The sequence below is a fragment of the Ceratotherium simum genome, chromosome 32, assembly GCF_057802395.1.
Source record: "Ceratotherium simum simum isolate JZ-2026a chromosome 32, ASM5780239v1, whole genome shotgun sequence".
Classification (NCBI taxonomy): domain Eukaryota; kingdom Metazoa; phylum Chordata; class Mammalia; order Perissodactyla; family Rhinocerotidae; genus Ceratotherium; species Ceratotherium simum.
The window spans coordinates 28,550,416-28,573,000 of record NC_141931.1 but is presented as its reverse complement, the minus strand read 5'-3'; the positions used below and the strand labels follow the sequence as shown (position 1 = coordinate 28,573,000).

Below are 22,585 nucleotides of genomic sequence, written 5' to 3'. Positions count from 1 at the left end.
TGACATACAACTATCTACTGGGGCTTTGGGGGAAAAAAAAGGAGGAGGATTGGCAATAGATGTTAGCTCAGGGCCGGTCTTCCTCAGCAAAAAGAGAAGGATTGGCATGGATGTTAGCTAAGAGCTGATCTTCCTCACAAAAAAAAAAAAAAAAATTTACACCATGAACAAGTGGTATTCATTCCTGGAATGCCACGTTGTTCCATATACAAAAATTAGTAAATGCAATACACCTCATTAACAGGATGAAGGAAAAACCACATGATCATCCCAACTCATATGGAAAAAGCACTTGACGAAACTCAACACCCTTTCCTGAGAAAAAACACTCAATGAACTAGAAACAGAAAGAATGTTCCGCAACATAATGAAGTCCATACATGAAAAAAACACAACTGACATACTAAATGTAAAAGACTAAAAGCATTTCTCCTTAAAATCTATAATATGAAAAATTTATTTTTTCCACTCATAGTTAGCAAAGTATTGAAAGTTCCAGTTATAGTAGTCAGACAATAAAAAGAAATAATATCCATCCAAAATGGGAAGGAAGAAAAATTGTCTCTGTTGCAAGATGACATGATCTTATGTGTAGAAAACCCTAAAAATCAAACAACAAACAGTTGGAACTAATAAACTATTTCAGCAAAGGTGCAGGATACAAATTCAACACAGATCAATTACATTTTTATACACTAACAATGAACAATCTGAGAAGGAAATTTACAAAAAGATTTCCATTTACTATAGCATGATAGAGAGTAAAATACTTTGCTGTAAATTAACCAAGAAGGCCAAAGACTTGTATAAACAAAATTACAAAGTTATATGAAGAAATTAAAAAAAATGAAAATATACGCAAAGACAAACATGTTCATAAATGAAAGATAATATTAGGATGGCAAAACTAACCTAAGTAATTTACAAATTCAACGGATACCTTATATATACCCCAACACCCCAGTATGGTTCCTGTCTTCTCACAGTGGATCTACTGTACCCACTTGCAATGACCCTATTAAGAGCCACCAGGTTAGAAGTTCCAAGGATTGTTCACAATTAGTGAGGAGGTTGTCAAGAATAGGGTGGCCACAGTAACTATCTCGATTTGGGGATTTGCTCCATGATGTCAATTATAGAGACCACGAATTGATGAAACTGAGATCAAGAATATAACAGTTGATATTCCACAGCGTGATCCTCCCCTGTGCCCTCTTTGATTGTGAACGGTATTTGAATTTTACCTGCAGAGTTTTCTTCCTTAGCCAGCCCTCTAATTATGAAACCTCTCTGCTATCCATCCCACTGAAGTAATTCATTCAAATGGCAGGTGTCCTGTCAGAATATTGTTAAATATTAATATCCAGACACACTAAAGGGGAATTAGAGTGTTGCTAGCACCAGTTTGAGGTTACCTATTTCTCCTTTTTAAGGAATTCAACATTTTCCAATGCGATGGGGTATTGGTTATAATCTTTGCTCTTGTCACACTGCATTCTGAGTATGAGCTTCTAAATAAACATAGAAAGGAAGCACTGGTTTGGATGAGGTCCTAATATGATAAATATTAAACTTATTATACTGTTGATATATATTTTGAATGTGTTGGCTTAATATTAAAATTATTTCTATTTTTCTCTACTCCTTCGTAGACCTGAGTCATGGTCAGTTTTCCATGCTTTGGGAAGGGACAGTGGTTGCTCTCTTAATTAGTTTCTGAAATGAAAGTAAGATCAGTTTCTATTCTCTTCATTTTCTAGAGAATTATAATATGGGTAGAGAGATTTGCTCCTAGTTATCAATATTAACAAGTGGTTTTCCAACATTAAATATAGATAGGAAATTTTGTCTGCCTTATAAATATTGAATATCAGTTAATTATTTGCAAGATTTAGAATAGAATAATATTAGGTATAATTTCTAATACAATAGAATAGGTAGAATTTCTGAGTACAGCTTTATTGAAGATGAAAAAGTTTCCTGAACCACAACCTCTGAAAGAGAACAAGTGTGGCTTTGGGGGAACTAGTGGGAAGCTTCTCTGCCATTCAGTGACAAGTTTAGAGATACACAGCCTGCACCAACTAAGCAAAGAACCCCCAACCACCCCCTACACCACAGTGCTATTGATTCCTGTTCTGAATTGGTAAGACTTAGACTTCATCCCAACCAGCGCTTCCTTCCTTTGTTTATTCAGAACCTAATACTCAGAATATAATATCATGGGGACAAAGTTGAGAGCAGGGAATGCTCAGACAGTAGCCCATTGCAATGGGGATGTTAGATTCCTTACAAAGAGAGATGTACATGACTGTTCTTTTTAAGGATGACATCATCTTGATCCTACTATGTTACCCACTTCTCACTACACTCCGTTCATTGTCTTTATAATGTTTATATAGTTGATAATTCCTTCTCAGGATATGTAGATGTCATCCTTGTTCATGTTAGACAGTGCAAGTTTCTCAGTATTCTGAAGTCCTCAACTCCTGAGAGTTTTACTTATACCTACACTCCATGAGGCAACTAGTTCCACATTTGGCCTTAGAACTGCTTTATCTCTGAAATTTTAACTTTAACACATTCCATCCTGATAAATTCTCTTCCTCTGTGGTTCCTACTACACCTCAATCCATCAAGTTATTGATTCATCAAGAATTGTAATCACAGAGTCTTTTTTTCTCCTTTTCATCCTTTCAGTTCCCATAGAAGTTTACATATTCAAATTAGCTTAGGTAATAAATTAAAGTGAAGTTAAATCAAATTCCATTCATTGTCTCTACATTTCTCTTTTAAAAAGATTGGTGTTGGGTGAGGTCTGCTAGCTCTTTTTCCTCTTAGTCTGTCCTTGTACAAATCATAAAGTTGAGAGCTGAGACAAGGGTCACTCACATGGAAGGAGAAAATGCACCAAGGCCTGCCAAATGTAGACTACTCAACTTGGTTTCCCTTGTAATAAAAAATGCTTTTGCCATTTTCCAGGTCATGTCACAACACTGGTAGTAGCCGCCCATGAACAAGTAAAAACTCAGACTTCAGGTAGATGTCTCTTCAAGGCATCATGGAAGGGCCCAAAGGACAGCTTTCAACCCTGCCAACTGAGCAGAGCCCTCTGTCCAATCCAGGTCACAGATGTTCTAGAGGCGGGTGGAATGCTGCCACTGGCCTATGAGCTCCATTCTGTTTAATGGTGTCACCTCCATCATCCCAAGGGGCTCCTGACTTTGCCAAGGGGACAGACAGAGACCACCTCATTGATGGTCACAGGTGATGAGCTGAGCATGGAGGAAGTCATCCTCCTTGAGCTTGGCCCTGTCCTGAAGGATTTATTGTCATTTAACCAAGGAAGCTCCATGTCTGGGCCCAGCTGCCTGTGTGAAGTTTCTCTAACACATGGCAGAAAGCAATCTGAGTCCTCAGGCCACTGACTAGGCCTCAGGACAGCAGTCTCCAAGAGCCTTGGCTCAAGTATATATTTTTCTAAAGTGTCTCCTGCAATGTGTCTTATGGCAGCCATTTTGTCCCAAAATCCATGGGCAGCCCTTATGCCCATGCTTGGTTTTTAAACTCCAAGAGGCATAAGCATAGCTGTGATAGCCAGGGATACATAAGGCTAACCAAGGAATATAACCAATTTGGCAGGCCTTTGAACCTTAGGAGGGGCAGTGGCCCAGTCCCTATTTTATAAACAACTTCTGACAGACTTAAGATCTTGGGTCACCAGTTCTAAAGCAAGGCCCCACAAAGAGATATATTCATGTAATGCCAAAATATGGTATTAACTGTTTCAATCCCAGTGGCAGAGGTTGTGTGATGCAGCAGTGCCACTGAGGTACCCATGGAGGCTGAGAGAAAGTTGATTGTGTGCCTTTGTTATCCAACCCAAACACAGGTTCTTTTACCTGCCACATAGTAAGGCCAATAAAGAAAAAACCGAAACACCAGGCTTGTGGCAAGGAAAGAGGATTACTATTATCAAAAGGCAGCCAGATGAAGAGATAAGTGTTAGCTAGAATTCAGATCCATCTCCTCGAAGGAAAAATGGTAGAGGTTTTTATTTGAGATTTTAGGTAGGGGAGGGGGATCTGTGGCTTTGCAGGCCAACACCTTCCTATAAGTGTGCATTTGGCCCTGTGAGGCTGCTTGCAGGGAGGATAATGGTGAGACAAGAGAATAGCCAGTTGGATGTGCTTGGTTGTCTGCCCCTGTGATGGATTGTGGATTCTGGTGCCAGCAAGCCCAGGAGTGGGGCTCTTGGAAGCTTCAGCTTCTTGATATTCTCTGGATATCAGTTTCCTTGTAATAAAACTTAAAAAGGACCCATAACTAATCAAAAGGTTAGCATGAGGCCACATGGGCTCTAACAATTTGTAAATTCCATTTGCCTCATGAAGTTCAGGGATACAAGTGTTTAAAAAACTGATATTTATATATGAATGTAACTTAGAGAAGCAGGGAAAGGGCATGGGTTCTTTTGGTTTTAATCCCATATATGCTGGATTTAATGTAGGGGAACTGATATCAGGGTCAGCATCAATTCCCCCCCATTTTACGTTCATTCTTCAATCTTGGGGGATTCAGGGTGATGACCAATCTAGCTATTACCTGCTGAATTGGGACATAGGTCCAGGTTAGAAGAATGAGACTGTTTAGCACTCGTTTGGAAATATTTTTTTGTTACCAGTTTCAGGCTGACATTTTGTATTATTAAAACTTTTTTACCTTGTTCAATAGTTTGGAACAATATCTAAAGGCACATTAAGTATCTGAGCAAAAGGATAAGAAGTATACACAACCCAAATTTTAACAGTCCCTGAAAAATAGACTTAATCCCTTGGGGAATCCAAACAAACAGTCCTGAAAATAAGTCTAGACCTAGTACCTCTAGACATACTTGTTGATAAGGGGTGTAGGTTGTTTCCTCTCGTTGAACCTCTCTTTTAATAAGGCGGTGATGCAGGTGGGCTCCCAAGGGTAGGCTTATATTGTGTAAGTAAGTGACCAGGACTTTAATAACAAGTATTTCTAGATAAACAAAAAGAAAAAACAAGGTTAATAGTCTGAGAAAATTATAAACCAATTCCTGAGCCCAAGGGTGAGCCAATCAAGATTTCTAGAGGTCAGGGTCAAAGCATCTTTTGCAGTTTGAAGCATCTCTGATGATGTCATTGGGTATCCAGGTACATTTCTGAGTGGCTTACACAGCAACAGACATGAATCTCTCTTAAGGTTATATCAAGTCCTCCAGCCTCAGTTTGCAAGACTTCAGGAAAAAAGGTAGATTCAGTTCTCACTGATTCTAAATGAAAAGGATGGAAAAAAATTTAAAATGTTAGTTTGGAAATTTGCAGCCAGATATTTCAGATTAGAAGAATTCATGATCCAATCTAGTTAACAGATATAACAAAAATCTCAAGACAATTCACAGAACCAGATTTCAACATCCACAAATGTATACTATAGTTTCTATTGAAAAATAATTTTTGTCTCTAAAATCACCCTCATTTTTACCAAAGATAGCCAAATTAAGACTAACTATCTTGTAATAAGTCTAATTTGAATAAATTTGGCCCAATTATTTACATCAGTACAGCAAGAATTACAATTGAACATATAGGCTCTTTTAAACTTACTTTGCTGGAACTTTTTATAAGCAATCTCAGATTTAACTTTAAAGCCTTCTTGAGGTAGGAAAGTCAAGACCATGCCTTTGTCATCAGACTTGCCTGTAATAACTATGGGTTTGGATGAATTCCTCTCTTCTCAAGGTCCTCCAAATATCCTGGGGTTCTCTGCACCTGCAAGAGAGTGACCATCCGTATTCAGCTGGTAAGGCTGCTGGTAACCCTGTAAGCAAGGTACAAGTCCAATATTTCCAAGTGGCTTTATTCCATAAAGTTCAATCTTTGGTTCTCAAACTATATGGTCATATCTGAGTTTATGCATGTTTCTCTCAAATATGACATTTCAGTCAAAGCCTTGATAATATAACCAGTATTTCCAATAATGTCTTTTTATAAGAACAGATTCTTTTTATAAGATTCTTTATAAGATTCTTTTTATAAGAACAGATTCTAACCAATGTAAATAACTATATCGTCATGAAATAGGAATATTCTCTTACTGAGAATTTTCAAATTTGGGAGGGATCCCATACAGAGAAAAAGTTAAACGTTTCATTTCTGTTTACAAAAGTACAGTTTACCAAATGGCTATATGTCATAGTTAGCTTAAGAGAAAAGAGAAAAAGTTTTCCTTAAACCTGAAAAAAATTTTTAAAAAATCAGCAATATTTCAAACAAAAGTCATACGAATTTATAACCATCCTCATCAGTTCATTCAGTCTTGTGTAATTGGTTTTTTATCTTAATCTTCTGCTAGCAGTTTTATGAGGCCATCAGTTTCTCTGTTAGAATTCTGTAGTTTCTTACCCAGTTAAGTTTTCTAATCTGAAAGATTGTCAGAAACCTGTATTCCAGAGTGAATATCAGAGTCCATTCCATGAATCTTTCTGAAGATGAAAACAGTTGTAAAAGCATCACAGTAAAACTGTAATTGTGTGTAAACAAAAAAAGACTTGAAAATGACAATTGACAAAGAAATTTTGTTATTTCTGTGACATACAACACTTTAAGATAATAACTAGAGCATGACTGATAACCAGGACAGCTCAGAATTCTAGGAATATTATATAATTTATAGAACACTTACATCAACAACATTTACCCACAAAAAATCATAAGTCCCTATGAAATAATGCTTATTTATCCATATAACCATGGTGACAATTAAAGATTTTCAGGAAAATACAGAAAATTAAGTGGCTTTATGAAAAACCTTAGCACCTGTGATTAAAGACCTGATAAAAACAGTGTAGGAAATTTATTTTGATAAAACACAAAATTCCCACACTTCTAGTAAAATACTCTAAGAAAACCTTTTATAATCTCTTTACAAAGAGCCGACTAAAAGTTCCAGAAGGTTGTCCTTTTTTTTTTTTTAATTGATATTTTAATGATTTCTAACATTGTGAAATTTTGGGTTGTACATTTTTGTTTGTCCATCACCACATATATGACTCCCTTCACCCCTTGTGCCCACCCCCCACCCCCACTGCCCTAGTAACCACAGTCCAGTTTTCTCTGTCCATGTGTTGGTTTATATTCCACATATGAGTGAGATCATACAGTGTTTGTCTTTCTCTTTCTGGCTTATTTCACTTAACATAATACGCTCCAGGCCCATCCATGTTGTTGCCAATGGGACGATTTTGTCTTTTCTTATGGCTGAGTAGTATTCCATTGTATATATATACCACATTTTCTTAATCCAGTCGTCAGTCGAGGGACACTTAGGTTGCTTCCACTTCTTGGCTATGGTGAATAATGCTGCAATGAACATAGGGGTGCATAAGCCTCTTTGGATTGTTGATTTCAGGTGCATTGGATAGATTCCCAGTAGTGGGATGGCTGGATCATAGGGCATCTCTATTTTTAATTCTTTGAGGAATCTCCATACCGTTTTCCATAGAGGCTGCACCAATTTGCATTCCCACCAGCTGTGTATGAGGGTTCCTGTTTCTCCACATCCTCTCCAACATTTGTTGTTTTTTGTCTTGGTGATTATAGCCATTCTAACAGGCTTGAGGTGGTATCTTACTGTTGTTTTGATTTGCATTTCCCTGATGATTAGTGATGTTGAGCATCTTTTCATGTGCCTATTGGCCATCTGTATATCTTCCTTGGAGAAGTGTCTGTTCATTTCCTCTGCCCATTTTTTGATCGGGTTGTTTGTTTTTTTGTTGTTCAATTGTGTGAGTTCTTTATATATTATGGAGATCAACCCCTTGTCAGATGTATGTTTTGCAAATATTCTCTCCCAGCTGGTTGGTTGTTTGTTCATCTTGATTCTGGTTTCATTTGTCTTATAAAAGCTCTTTAATCTGATAAAGTCCCACTTGTTTATTTTTTCTTTAGTTTCGCTAGTCTGGGTAGGCATGTCATCCAAAAAGATTCCTTTAAAACCAATGTCAAATAGTGTGTAGCCTATATTTTCTTCTATCAGTTTTATGGTTTCAGGTCTCACCTTCAGGTCTTTGATCCATTTTGAGTTAATTTTTGTGAATGGCGATAGCACATGGTCCACTTTCATTCTTTTGCATGTGGCTGTCCAGTTTTCCCAACACCATTTATTGAAGAGACTTTCCTTTCTCCATTGCATGTTCTTAGCACCTTTGTCGAAAATTAGCTGTCCGTATATGTGTGGTTTTATTTCTGGGCTTTCAATTCTATTCCATTGATCTGTGTGTCTGTTTTTGTACCAGTACCATGCTGCTTTGATTACTATTGCTTTGTAGTATGTTTTGAAGTCAGGGATTGTGATGCCTCCTGCTTTGTTCTTTTTCTTTAGGATTTCTTTAGCTATTCGGGGTCTTTTGTTGCCCCATATAAATTTTAGTATTCTTTTTTCTATTTCTGTGAAGAATGTCATTGGGATTCTGATTGGGATTGCATTGAATCTGTAGATTGCTTTAGGTAATACAGACATTTTAACTATGTTTATTCTTCCAATCCACGTGCATGGGCTATCTTTCCATTTCTTTATGTCATCATGGATTTCCCTCAATAATGTCTTGTAGTTCTCATTGTATAGGTCCTTCACCTCCTTGGTAAGATTTATTCCTAGGTATTTTATTCTTTTTGATGCAATTGTAAATGGTATTATCTTTTTGAGCTCTCTTTCTGTTAGTTCATTATTAGCATATAGAAATGCAACTGATTTTTGTAGATTGATTTTGTACCCTGCAACTTTGCTGTAGTTGTTGATTGTTTCTAATAGTTTTCCAACAGATTCTTTAGGGTTTTCTATATATACAATCATGTCATCTGCAAATAGTGAGAGTTTCATTTCTTCGTTACTTATTTGGATTCCTTTTATTCCTTTTTCTTGCCTAATTGCTCTGGCCAAAACCTCCAGTACTACGTTGAACAGGAGTGGTGAGAGTGGGCAGCCCTTCCTCGTTCCTGTTCTCAGAGGAATGGCTTTCAGTCTTTCCACGTTGAGTATGATGTTAGCTGTGGGTTTGTCATATATGGCCTTTATTATGTTGAGGTACTTTCCTTCTAGTCCTATTTTATTGAGAGTTTTTATCATAAATGGATGTTGTATCTTGTCAAATGCCTTCTCTGCGTCTATTGAGATGATCATGTGGTTTTTATTCTTTGTTTTGTTGATGTGATGTATCACGTTGATTGATTTGCGGATGTTGAACCATCCCTGCGTCTCTAGTATAAATCCCACTTGATCATGGTGTATGATCTTTTTAATGTATTGTTGTATTCGGTTTGCCAATATTTTGTTGAGGATTTTTGCATCAATGTTCATCAGCGATATTGGCCTGTAATTTTCTTTCTTTGTATTGTCTTTGTCTGGTTTTGGTATCAGGGTGATGTTGGCCTCATAGAATGATTTAGGAAGTGATCCCTCTTCCTCTATTTTTTGGAATAGTTTGAGGAGGATGGGTATTAAATCTTCTTTGAATGTTTGGTAAAATTCACTGGAGAAGCCATCTGGTCCTGGACTTTTATTTTTGGGGAGGTTTTCGATTACTATTTCAATCTCTTTACTTGTTATTGGTCTATTCAGATTTTCCATTTCTTCTTGGTTCAATTTTGGGAGGTTGTATAAGTCTAAGAATTTATCCATTTCTTCTAGATTGTCCAATTTGTTGGCATATAGTTTCTCATAGTATTCTCTTATAATCCTCTGTATTTCCATGGTATCTGTTGTAATTTCTCCTCTTTCATTTCTAATTTTATTTACTTGAGCCTTTTCTCATTTTTTCTTAGTAAGCCTGGCTAAGGGTTTGTCGATTTTGTTTATCTTCTCGAAGAACCAACTCTTTGTTTCATTAATCCTTTCTACTGTTTTTTTGGTCTCAATATCATTTATTTCTGCTCTGATTTTTATTAATTCTCTCCTTCTGCTGGCTTTGGGCTTTGTTTGTTCTTCTTTTTCTAGTTCTGTTAGGTGTAATTTAAGGTTGCCTATTTGGGCTTTTTCTTGTTTGTTAAGGTGGGCTTGTATCGCTATGAGTTTCCCTCTCAGGACCCCTTTTGCTGCATCCCATATGGTTTGATATGGCATGTTATCATTTTCGTTTGTTTCCAGATAGTTTTTAGTTTCTCCTTTAATTTCATCAATGATCCATTGGTTGTTCAGTAGCATGTTGTTTAATCTCCACATTTTTGTCACTTTCCCAGTTTTTTTTTTCCTGGTTCATTTCCAGTTTCATAGCCTTATGGTCTGAAAAGATGCTTGTTATGATTTCAATCTTCTTAAATTTATTGAGGCTTGCTTTGTTTCCCAACATATGGTCTATCCTAGAGAATGTTCCATGTACGCTTGAGAAGAATGTGTAGTCAGCTGTTTTGGGTTGGAGTGCTCTGTATATGTCTACTAGGTCCATCTTGTCCAGTTTTTCATTTAAGTCTAATACTTCTTTATTAACTTTTTGTCTGAATGATCTATCCATTGCTGTAAGTGGGGTGTTATGATCCCCTACTATTATTGTGTTGTTGTTGATTTCTCCTTTTAGGTTTGTTTATTAACAAACCTAAAAGCAACAAAAGTCGCTTTATGTACATTGGTGCTCCTATGTTGGGTGCATATATATTTATAAGTGATATGTCTTCTTGATGGAGTGTCCCTTTTATCATTATATATTTCCCTTCTTTGTCTTTCTTAACCTGTTTTATCTTGAAGTCTACTTTGTCTGATATGAGTATGGCAACACCTGCTTTCTTTTGTTTGCCATTAGCTTGGAGTATTGTCTTCCATCCTTTCACTCTGAGCCTGTGCTTGTCTTTAGTGCTAAGATGTGTTTCCTGAAGGCAGCATATTGTTGGGTCTTGCTTTTTAATCCAACCTGCCACTCTGTATCTTTTGATTGGAGAGTTCAATCCATTTACATTTAGGGTAATTATTGAAATATGAGGGCTTAATGTTGCTGTTTTGTCACTTATTTTCTGGTTCTTTTGCATTTCCTTTGTTTCTTGTCCCATTTGTTTTGGACTGCCAATTCAGTTTGGTTGTTCTGTCTTATGATTCTTCTAGTTTTCTCTTTGTTTATCATATGTGGTTTTGCTTTGATTATTTGTTTAGTGGTTACCTTGAGGTTTGGGCAAAAAATCTTGTGTATGAGATAGTCCATTATCTGATAGCCTCCTATTTCCTTATACTAAGTCAATTCAGTCACTTTCCTCTTCCCCTTCTAAGTTGCTCTTGTTATACCTTATTCTATCTTGTGTTGTGGCTGTGTGTTTACAGTGATGAGGTTAAATTTATTTTTGGTGAATTTCTTCCTTTGATCTTTGAGTTTAGTATTTAAGTGGTTGCTAACCTATTCCGGTAAAGATCTACTATTTCTCTGATTTTGTCTACCTACTTTTCTCCTTCCTCCAAGCTTCGTGTTCCCTTTCTCTTCTTTTTTTCAGGCCTGAGGGCCTTCTTGAGTATTTCTTGTAGTGGGGGTCTCGTGGCCATGAACTCCCTTAGCTTTTGTTTATCTGGGAGAGTTACTATTTCTCCATCATATTTGAAGGATATTTTTGCTGGATAGAGTATTCTTGGCTGAAAGTTTTTGTCTTTCATTATTTTGAATATATCATTCCAGTCTCTTCTAGCCTGAAAAGTTTCTGTTGAGAAATCCACTGAGAGCCTGATGGGAGTTCCTTTGTATGTTATTTTTTGTTTTTGTCTAGCTGCCATTAATATTGTTTCTTTGTCGTTGACCCTGGCTAGCCTTACCACTAGGTGTCGTGATGGCCTTTGTCTGTTAATATATATAGGTGTCCTGTTGGCTTCACTTACTGGTATTTCCTGCTCCTTCCCCAGATTTGGGAAATTTTCTGCTATTATTTCCTTGAATAGGCTCTCTGTTCCTCTTTCCCTCTCCTCTCCCTCAGGAATACCTATAATTCTTATGTTACATTTTCTAATAGAGTCAGATATTTCTCGGAGTCTTTCTTCATTTCTTTTTAGTCTTAGTTCTCTCTCTTCTTCCATCTGGAGTATATCTGTATTCCTATCCTCTAAAGTACTAATTCTTTCCTCCATATTGTCAGCTCTGTTCTTTAAGGATTCCAGATTCTCCTTTATCTCCTCCATTGTGTTCTTCATCTCCATCAGCACTGATTGGTTTTTCTTTATGATTTCAATCTCTTTTGTGAAGAAACTCCTAATCTCATCGAACTGTTTGTCTGTGTTGTCTCATATTTCCTTGAGTGTTTTTATGATAGCTATTTTGAAATCTCTGTCATTTAGTTTATGGATTTCTGTGTCTTCGGGGTTGATTTCTGGGTGCTTGTCATTTTGTTTCTGGTGATTTCATATATTTTTGCATTGTGGTTCCTGTGTTGGTTTTGTTTTTCCTCATCCTGGAAGTCTCTGGTTGCAATTTCCACCTGCCGCCACTGTCTGGTGGTAAAGGGCTGTGTAGTCTAAGCCCCCTGTGCTCTGCCCTGGTTTTTCTGCTGTGATCCGCAGTTTTTTTTTTTTTTTTTTTTCCCCGCTGCGATCCACGGGTCCAGTCCAGTTAGATCAGGTCTGCCTCGGATCGCTAGGTCTGGTCTGGTTGAGCTGCAGACTCCGGGTTGCGGGGAGGGGGGAGCTCTCTCTTTTGCCCTCTGGGTCCCTGACGTGGGAGGCTTCTCGTTTGCCCCTCTTTATCCGCTCTCTGGGGTGCTCAGATGTTGATGGTAGCCCTGTGGCTCCTCTGAGTCCTCTGTGCGGGAGTTTCCTACTGGCTGAGAGAGTCAGAAGAGCCACGGTTTCCCCGCCGAGGGCCGCCCCTCCCCCCTCTCTGGGAGCCGCGCGGACTGGGATCGCTGATCTGATGGGGAGGGAGCGGAGTTCTCCTTACCTCTCCCCACTTCCTCCTGGTGCCCAGCACGTTCCGCTCTCAGATGTGCAGCACTGTGGATCCCTCCGCTCTCTAGGTTTTCACTGTCTGGGATTCCATTGTTGGTCTGTGGCTGTTGCTTTTGTTGTATCTTGTGGGGGAAGAATTCACGGGAAAGCTCACTCCGCCATGATGCTGACGTCACCGGATATCCAGAAGGTTGTCCTTTTAAGAGAGGAAAAAAAAATTCTAATTTTACCCTAGCTTACTTTTGATATTAAAACTCATTTGCTTAATTACATTCTTTTCAGTCTTAGCCAACTTGACCATTTACAAAACTGTTTTTTCAGAATTCCTCTTTCACAAACCTGCCATAACTTTTTTTTTTTTCATTCAGAATTTGTCCCATGCCTTCTTTCTTTCCTGTTAACACTGTAGGACAAATTTATCTTTCTTAACAAAAGAAACAAAAATATTTCCATTATTTATATCTTCTTTACTGACAACATATCTCACTTTCATTGAATACAAGCATATTTTCCTTATTAAATTCTAGTAGCCTTAATCATATATTAGAACTTTTAACTCTTAAAAACCTTAATTTGTAAGTTAACAATTATAAACTGTCTTTTACATCAGCAGTCTGTGGCTTGGCAAGTTTATAGACACTTTTTATAATTTTAGAAACATGTTACTTTATAGTACAATCTTTTAACAAAACACAAGACGTGTTTACCAAGAGAGCCAAAACACCTTTTAGTTTCTCTGTAATAAGAAGCCAAAAGTAGATAAACTTAGATATGTTTAGCAATAAAGTTTCAGTATTTTATCTTACTTGAAAATGACCCAAATACACAAAGAATTTTTATCATTTAACTTAATTTAGCAAAAATCTAAAGTTTTAAGTTCCCAAAAAGAATTTGGAAGCCGTTCTTTCAAGTAAAGAGACCACAAAACATAATTATTGCACCCTAAGACTCTTACCCATTTTTATGTATCTAAATTATTTGTTACCAGTAATTATGTTTACATTACTCACAAAAACTTCTGTGACATTAAAGAAGTTATCCATCATCTTACGTTGTTTTAAGTACATACGCCATAACACGTAATCATTGGTAAGAAGTGCCCCCAAAAACCTTCTATCCTTTTCATATCTATTTAGTTTCCTTGTTCCCAATAATTATAGTTAGATTGCCTACAAAACCCTCATGAGACATCAGACAAAATCAGCGTTATTCTAAGTTATTATTTTTTGCTGACAAATTTTGTAACAGATAACTTGTTTGTACCATATCCAATATTGATAACTCTGAAAACATTTATTTTAATCAAACCAACAAACTTAAACAAGCTTTTATTTACCACAGATCATTTTATGTCATGTTAACTTGAAGGACATCTGGGCTAATTTCTATTACATTTAGAATTAATTTATATAAGCACTTACTTCAAGCCAATTAAATAGAGATCCTTTAGAAATATCATCTTGAGGCAGACAAATGTATATAAAGACAGATAGACACAGAGATCTTCAAACTTTTAACCAGGTCTCAGGCACAAAACTCAAAAGAGTGCTGGATCCAAATTGTGACCTATTATAATGGCTAAAGCATTTTACTAAACATTTTTTTTTTCTTTTTGCTCTAAGGATCCCTTTTATAGCTGTTTTTGAAATCACTTTGTCTTTTAGAAGCTTTTGCATATTAATCAAAGTTTGCATTCCATTACCAGAAGTTGTGAATCTTTTTTCTTAAGGGTCACTCTTAAGGTGGACTCATCTGAAATACAGGTTCCCTGGAATGGCCATTATAATTCCAAATTATATTAAAAGTTTACTTTTTTCCACTTGCTTAATTTTAGATCTGGAATTTCAGGGGAGTTGACATGGGGAAGCGCAGCAGGAGAGGAGATTTGTTTGTTTTTTGCTAGCAGGGCTGCTGGCATCCCCCAATCTGGCATGTTTAGTTATTAGTTGTTTTTTTTCTTTTTTTTTTTTTATAGAGGCAGTAAGTTATTCCTGATTTCATTAGAAGCCTCAAAAGATTAAAATAGCCTTCCTTCTGGTTGTTTAACCTTGTAGCTTGCTTTTTCCAATTTTATAATCAAAGACACCAGTTTGGATAAACTGAAATTACTCCATTTTGGCCATTTTAAAGTGAGATCTCCTTTAGCATGTTTAATTAACACTACCTGAGGGGTGGACTTATATGCTCTTAAAATATCAGATATGGTAAAGATCCCCAGTAAGACACAATGTTTATCCCCACAACAAAATCTATAATACAATCAGGAAAAAGAGATGTAATCATTTTACATAAAGTCTGTTTAAATGTATACATTTATACAAAACTTTATCTTAATTTTATCAACTCGTATCTCTAATCATAGCTTTCATTAGGATTTCATCAATAAGTCTTGGTCTTGTAATATTGTGTAGGGGAAGCATTCCCAGACAGACATAACACTCATTTCAAAAAAAAAACATTCAGACTAAGTTGACATGACCTCTTCATATAATATTAGTTCAATACATTTTAAACTTTATAATTTTATCCACCTTAACAGTCCAACTCTTGCCCCATACAATTGTTGGTTGGGTTTCTCATTGTGAGTTCTGCCTAATGGCTTTAAAATTTTTTTCTTCCAAACTAGGGTGAATAGAACAGGGCTATCTGAGGTCTTTAAATGTTGGGGGGCCAATTGAGAATCCTTTTACTCCACCCAACCTTAGGCAATGTTTTATTAAAATCTTTATTTTAAACTTATTCATGTCCACTCCATTTATACTGTTTTTCTTTTTAATAACTAGCTAAAGATATCCATCCTGCAGAGATGTGTCCTGTGACTCTTCCCTTTCTGATTCCTCTTCATTTTCCCCCTTTTAATGTTTAATGTTTGTTTTACGTACCCCACTACCTAATTTACCTTATTAAGTTTTTTAAAAAAGTTTAAAAATTTCCACCTTGTTCAATAGAGACCCTTTAGTTTTTTCTCAGCTTTTAAAATTATTTTATTAACTTGTTTTCATTAACATCTGTAAGACTATGAGAGGAAGCTGAGACCCCAAGTTTGATTAAGTTTCATCTTTTTCTTTTTCATGGGTTTATGACTGAAAACATCGCAATTTTGCAATTCGTAAGCCAGAGGGCTGCCACTGGGAATCAAATCCGAGTTTCCCATTACACTGCCATCCCCACACACACTATACACACTCACACATTTCCACACAAGCATAAAAACATATGGAAACAAGAGTTAGTCCTTTCAACAAAGTCAGATCCCCAGGACCAAATTCTAGCAACCTGGAACAGAACCCCTGAAGCAGAGGCAAACGAATGAAAAGAAAAATAATAGTCAGTTTTAACAAGGAAACTCAACCAAAACAAATGTGGCCCAGAGTTTTCTCCTGAGCAAGATCTCTAAATCCTTTCAACAAAATCAGAGCCCCTCAAACAAACTCTAGTATCCTGGAACAAAACCCCTAAACCAGAGGCAAAGAAAGAAAGGAAAAATAGGTCTCGGTCAATTTTAATGAGGAAACTCACCACAAGGACGTCTGTTATGAACCAGAAGCCAAAACAAATGAAAAAACAGACGAACAAATTAACAAACAAATTTAGAGCCTGTGTCCTTGCCACAAGAAAAATGTTCCTAGGTCCAGTGGTGCTGGGTCAGACGGAAAGTACAAGGAACAATCCCTAGGACAAATTACGTACGCAGCTGCAGGTCTGCTTCCCGGGAAATCACAGTCATCCCAGGGCCATGGAGCCACAGGCACAGAGCCTCCTGGCTGGCTCACCAAATTGTTACCAAACCCAAATACAGGTTCTTTTATCCACTGCATAGTAGTGTCAATAAAGAAAAAAACTGAAACACCAGGCTTGTGGCAAGGAAAGAGGTTTACTATTATCAAAAGGCAGTCAGAGGAGGAGATGGGAGTTAGAGCTCAGATCCACCTCCACAAAGGAAAAAAGGTAGGAGTTTTTATTTATGGTTGTAACTAGGGGAGGGGGAGTTGTGGCTTCGCAGGTTGGCGCCTTCCCACCAGGCTGCATTTGGCCTTGTGAGGCTGCTTGCAGGAAGGAGAATGGTGAGATAAGAAAATCTGCAGGTGAGTGTCATTCGCTCCCTGCATCCATGGTGGATGGTAGATTCTGGCACGAGGAAGCCAAGGAGTTGGGATGTAGGAAACTTCAGCTTCTTGATAGTCTCTGGATATTTCCCTATAGTAAAACTTCAAAGGATCCATAACTAGCCATAATGTTAGCATGAGGCCACCTGGGCTCTAACAATTTGTAAGTTCTATTTGCTTTGTGAAGATCAAGGATACAAAGGTTTAAAAATCCGATATTTACATATGAATGTAACTTAGAGAAGCAGGGAAAGGGGATGGGTGCTTTTGGTTTTAACCCCTTGTATGCTGGGTTTAATGTAGGGGAACTGATATCAGGGCCAGCATCACCTTCATATATGAGGTCAAACCATATAAATGTATGGAGTAAAACATGGTAGCCAAATCAATGCCAGCAAGGCAGTCATCTGGATTCCTTAAGGTCCTTGATGAGTTCAGTAATATTTGGCAGAACAACCACAGTTAAGTTACAATAGTAAGCTGTAAGTTACCACTCAATTTTGTCTGCCTTTAAAAATGGCCATAGGAGCTGTTAAGTGGAGAATTACAGTTAGAATTATAACATTCCCAACAATGCAATCTTCAATAATGGGACATAGTTCCTCCATACTTTGTCTCAGACAACAACGGAGAATATTAACAATTTTTCCTGGCAGATGCAATTCCACAGCCTCCTATTTTGTGTGTCCCAAGAGCAATGCCAGCTGTTTGATCTTATTCCAGGTGAGAACATGACATATGAAAGTTTCCATGGATTCTGAGGAGAACACAAAAGTGACCTGTGAGAAAAAAACAGAGATTGTGGACTGCCATTATCTTCCAGTCTGAGCAAGTGAGCCAGCAAAGGATGGAGTGAGGGGGCATGCAGTTGCCTTCACATATGTTTCTGTGTGGGAAAGTTCTTGAAAGAGACACAGTTTAAGCCTGAATTGACTGAATCACTGAATTTGCTGGTTAAATCTGAGTTGGCCTGATTCAGCTTTCCACTGTGGAGCAGAAGTGAAGGCTCACAAAGGAGGGTCAGGAAGAAGAATTGGACAGGAGCAGTAGTCATGCATAAAAGAAGTGGGATTGAAGCTTGAAAGTTATATAACAAATTATGTAAGAGTAGCCTAAGTATTTGTAAATATGGCTTAATGTCGAGAGCAAACACCAAAAAGCCTTAGAGGCAAAATAATTTTTACTGGGAAAATAGCAGCGATTAACCTCTTTTACGTGGAATTCATCAGAATATACTGTTGTCGGTGGCTTTGGTAGATGAAGAGAAATCAGGTAGATTCTAAAAGCAATCATTATAAATAAAATTTCATAGCTGTTGTGTCTAATCTCCTGTTTATTGCATCAATTTAGGTTTTCCATTGTTTTATTCAAATAATTTATTTTCTGTAAGACTTGCAATTATTTCTTTCTCTCATCTGTCTTTTCTTACTTACTTGGTTTCTTTCTCCTTTCATAAATGTTTGTGCCTTCTTAACTCCTTTGAGAGTGCTAAACCAAATTATTTCCATGCCATGCTGAAATGACTCCATTGTTTTTATTTCTTTTTGTGTGATTTTTTCCCTATTTATTTGTTCTTCTTCATGGTGGTAGATTTCCTTGTTTTATAAATTTTTTTTTGAATTGAGAAACAGTCTTTTTTCAGTTTGGCTTGGGGTTTTGTGGTAACTCTCGTGGATCCAGGTCTTAGGTTAAGATTCAAGATTATTGCATCCTTCCTTCTGAAAGTCAGATTTCCTGACTGATTCCAAATAGACAAATATTGGTATAACTATAACTCTTTAGCCTTTTACTTGGAGATCTTCTCTGAATCTTTGTAATGGACTCCATGATTTTTCAACTCCTTTGTGATTGAAATGGCAATTTCCATGGGATCTTATTGTCAAGGACTATTTTTGACAGCTTCAATTCCACAGAATACAATGCAGAAATGATCACCAGCTAGGAAATTTACCCAGTTGGCTCAGTTCTACAACTACAAGGCTGTTCTTGCAGTCTACCCTGGGCATAGGTGCCATTCACAAACCATGCCATCTCGGGCTTCACTTCTGAATCTTCCTATAGGTCCAGAGAATATCTGCTTTTTACCTTTGCAGTACTGCAAGCCAGTATGGAATGAAATTGTTACTTTGCTGCACAGGTTATGAAAGGATTTTGACATCTCTAAATGATGTGCAGGCAGAAAATATCTAGCCTAGGAGAGCTGTCACAAAGCTGCAGAGATAAGCAGGTCAACTCACATAGGTGAATGGTCCCTTGAGATCTGATTCCACTTTCCTTTTGAAGGAAACACTCCCACGGAAACCAGTTTCCTCAAAACGACTGTACATGAGGTCAGGTGATTAATCCTGGCAACCTGCTAAGCTGGTTCACTGAGATGTAGCTGATTGCCAGAGAATAACCTCATCTCCTGTTCCAGTTCACCTTCACAGACCTCAGAAATGTCAGAAATTCTGACATATTCACTACACGAGTATCTGATCCTTTAACAGTTGTTTCACGAGGCTGCCACAAAATCTGACATTTAACATGTACTCAAAAATTCTTTTTAATTAATAAGAATAAACTATTAAATGAATAAAAATGGAACATATTTTTTATTAGTAACTTTACTTTTTAGGGTAGTTTCAGATTTACAGAACTATTGCATATAAATACACAGAGTTCCCACTGTCCCCCAATCCCCAGTTTTCGCTATTATTAACATCATGCCTTTACTGTGGGACATTTGTGACAACTAATGAGACAATATTGACATATTATAATTAACTAATGTCCATGGTTTCCATTAGGGTTTACTCTGTGCTGTACAGCTCTATGAATATTGAAAAATATTTATTGACGTGTATCCTCCATTACTATCTACATACAGAAGACTTACATCATCCTGAAAATCTTCTGTGCTCCATTTATCCATCTTTCCATTTCTCTCTTCCTCCAAACCCCTGGAACATGGGTCTTTTTACTGTTTCCATAGTTTTCCATTTCCAGAATGTCATACAATTGCAATTGTACAGGATGTAGCCAGTCAAGATTGGCTTTTTTCACTTAACAATATGCAGTGAAGTTTCCTCCATGTCTTTTCATTTGATAGTTCATTTCTGCTTAACACTGAAGAAAATTCTACTGTATGGATGCAATTTAGTATCCATATCCAATGAACCTCTATATATGATTTGCCAATCATTAGAAGCTGTTACTAATATCTGTGTGAAGGTTTTTGGGTAGACAAAAGTATTCAATGTGTTTGATTAAATGCCAAGGACTTCAATTGCTGGACTGTGTGGTAAAAATATGTTTCATATTGTAAGAAACAGCCAAACTATCTTCCAAAGTGGCTGTACCATTTTGCATTCCCATCGGTTATGAAAGAAAGTTCCCGTTGCTCCATATCCTCGCCAGCATTTGGTGTTGTCACTGTTTTGGATTTCTGCCATTCTAACGGATGTAAAATGGTATCTCATTTTTTTAAATTTTCAATTCTATAATGACAAATAATATTGAGAAACTTTTCATATGCTCATTTGCCGTCTGTATGTCTTCTTTGGTGAAGTGTCTGTTCAGATCTTTGCTCATTTTTAAATTGGGTTTTTTGTGTTCTTACTGTAGAGATTTAAGATTTCTTTGTATATTTTGGATACTAATCTCTTTATAAGATGTATGTTTTGCAAATATTTTCTGCCCGTCTGGGGCTTGTCTTTTCACTCTGTTTATACTATCTTTTAAGAGAGGTGATTTTTCTTTTTAATGAAGTCTAATAATTTTTTTCTTATATGGATTGAGCATTTGGTGTTGTGTCTTAAAAAGTCATCAACATGCCCAAGATCATCTAGATTTTCACATGTGTTATCTTGTGGAGTTTTTACAGTTTTGCATTTTACACTTAGGTCTATAAGTCTCTTTGAGTTAACTTTTGTAAAAGGTGTAAAGTCTGAACCTAGATCGTTTTTGCATGTAGATATCTACTTGTTCCAACACCAATTGTTGAAAACACTATTATTTCTCCATTGGATTGCCTTTGCTCTTTTGTCAAAGAACAGTTAAGTCTAATTGTGTGAATCTATTTCTTGCCTCACTGTACTGTTCCATTGATCACCGTATCTGTACTTTCACCAATACCACAGTATCTTGATTGCAGTAGCTTTCTTGTAAGCCTTGAAATTGAGTACTGTCAGTCCCCTAACTTTGTTGCTCTCCAGATCCCATTGAGTTGTGATTCTCTGTATCCAACTGTCTCTTCAATTTTGGGGTCTACAATTTGCCCTGTGACTTCAATTCTCTGATAGATCCAAAGAGAGTTGTTGATTCTTAATTTATCTTTTTTTCATGTTATAAGGAAGGAAGTGTTGACATCAAAGTTCTTTATCTACATTACCAGAAAACAGAAGTCTAGCTTTTTCAATATTATTAAAATGTGGCCTTCTTTTGTGAACAGTTCTGAATTAGTTATACAAAATATTTTCTTGAGCCTTTGCATCTTTTACTTATCTTTTTCCTGCTTGAAGCAGGCCTAGGGAGTTTACTTGGCTATCTTTGTCATATACACTGATCTTCCCAGAAACTCTTTGAGAAGAATTTTAATCAATTGACTAAAAAAAAGTCCAATGAGCCATCATAAAACAATAAAAGGGGTTCTATTACAGCCTACCAAAAAGATTCAATCCGAATAATTATTCACTAGGTCTTAATAATGTAAAGTTATTCTACAGTTATAGAAATGTGAACTAAAATCTGAGAACATATATGACCTCCTCTAAATTAATGGATGAATCATTTTCAGAAAGACTGTGGGTTGCACAGCTTGTTGGTTTGGTCCCAGCTGAAGCACGGCTATAGAAAGCCCAGTGGTTATGACAGATGAATGTGGTCAGGAGAGGAAGCAACAGTTGCAGGTATAGGTGTTTGAAAGTGTACCCAAGTCCTGAACAACTGTCAGTCTCAAAGTTCTTTGATTGTCTCTGTTTTGGTCCATGAGTGTCTCAAATTTTAACAAAGTGGTCTGAGATGAAAATTTGGTTCTTTGAAGTACATGATTGAGTTACTACCCTAAAAATTGTAGAAAATAATTGTACCATTTTTATAAAAGAAGTTTGTAAATGTCAACAAATGCTGTAAGGGTTGTGCTATTTTGCGTGCATATATTTTGAAACAGTGTTTGAAAATTTAGGAGAATTGGAATTACTAAGTGTATTCATCATATTAGGCTGGCTTGACAGAAAATATTTAATGGCTTAGGAAGATTTTGTGTTTTGTTTTTGTAAGTATGCCTTACTTTGTGTTTGAAATATTTAAAAGGATCAACTATAGCAAATTAGTATGTCTTTGAACCTGAGAAAATATGGAGTTAATGTTCAGAGTGATTTGATCAGTCAGTTGTTTCTTTGAATTCCTGCCCAACTATAACTCAGCAAGCTCATTACTGTTCCATGGTAACATGTGGCAGTCCAGTCCTGACTCTCAGCTCCGGCCCTTTGGCAAAATACTTTGGAATGTTTCTTTTTATGTGCAGGAGAGAAGTACCAAAGAAGCATTTTCTAAAGATTCCCAAACAG

At 36.8% G+C, this 22,585-nt stretch overlaps 1 long non-coding RNA gene across 1 annotated transcript; it reads right to left on the bottom strand.

Annotated features, from left to right (window-relative positions):
* Nucleotides 1-470: 470 nt before the first annotated feature.
* On the bottom strand, nt 471-13,100 carry LOC147912992 (uncharacterized). Its single transcript, XR_015549376.1, has 3 exons — nt 12,923-13,100; nt 5,727-5,847; nt 471-5,299 (listed from the first exon to the last, which is right to left on the bottom strand). It is a non-coding gene; the product is annotated as an uncharacterized LOC147912992 (long non-coding RNA).
* Between the last annotated feature and the right edge of the window lie 9,485 nt (nt 13,101-22,585).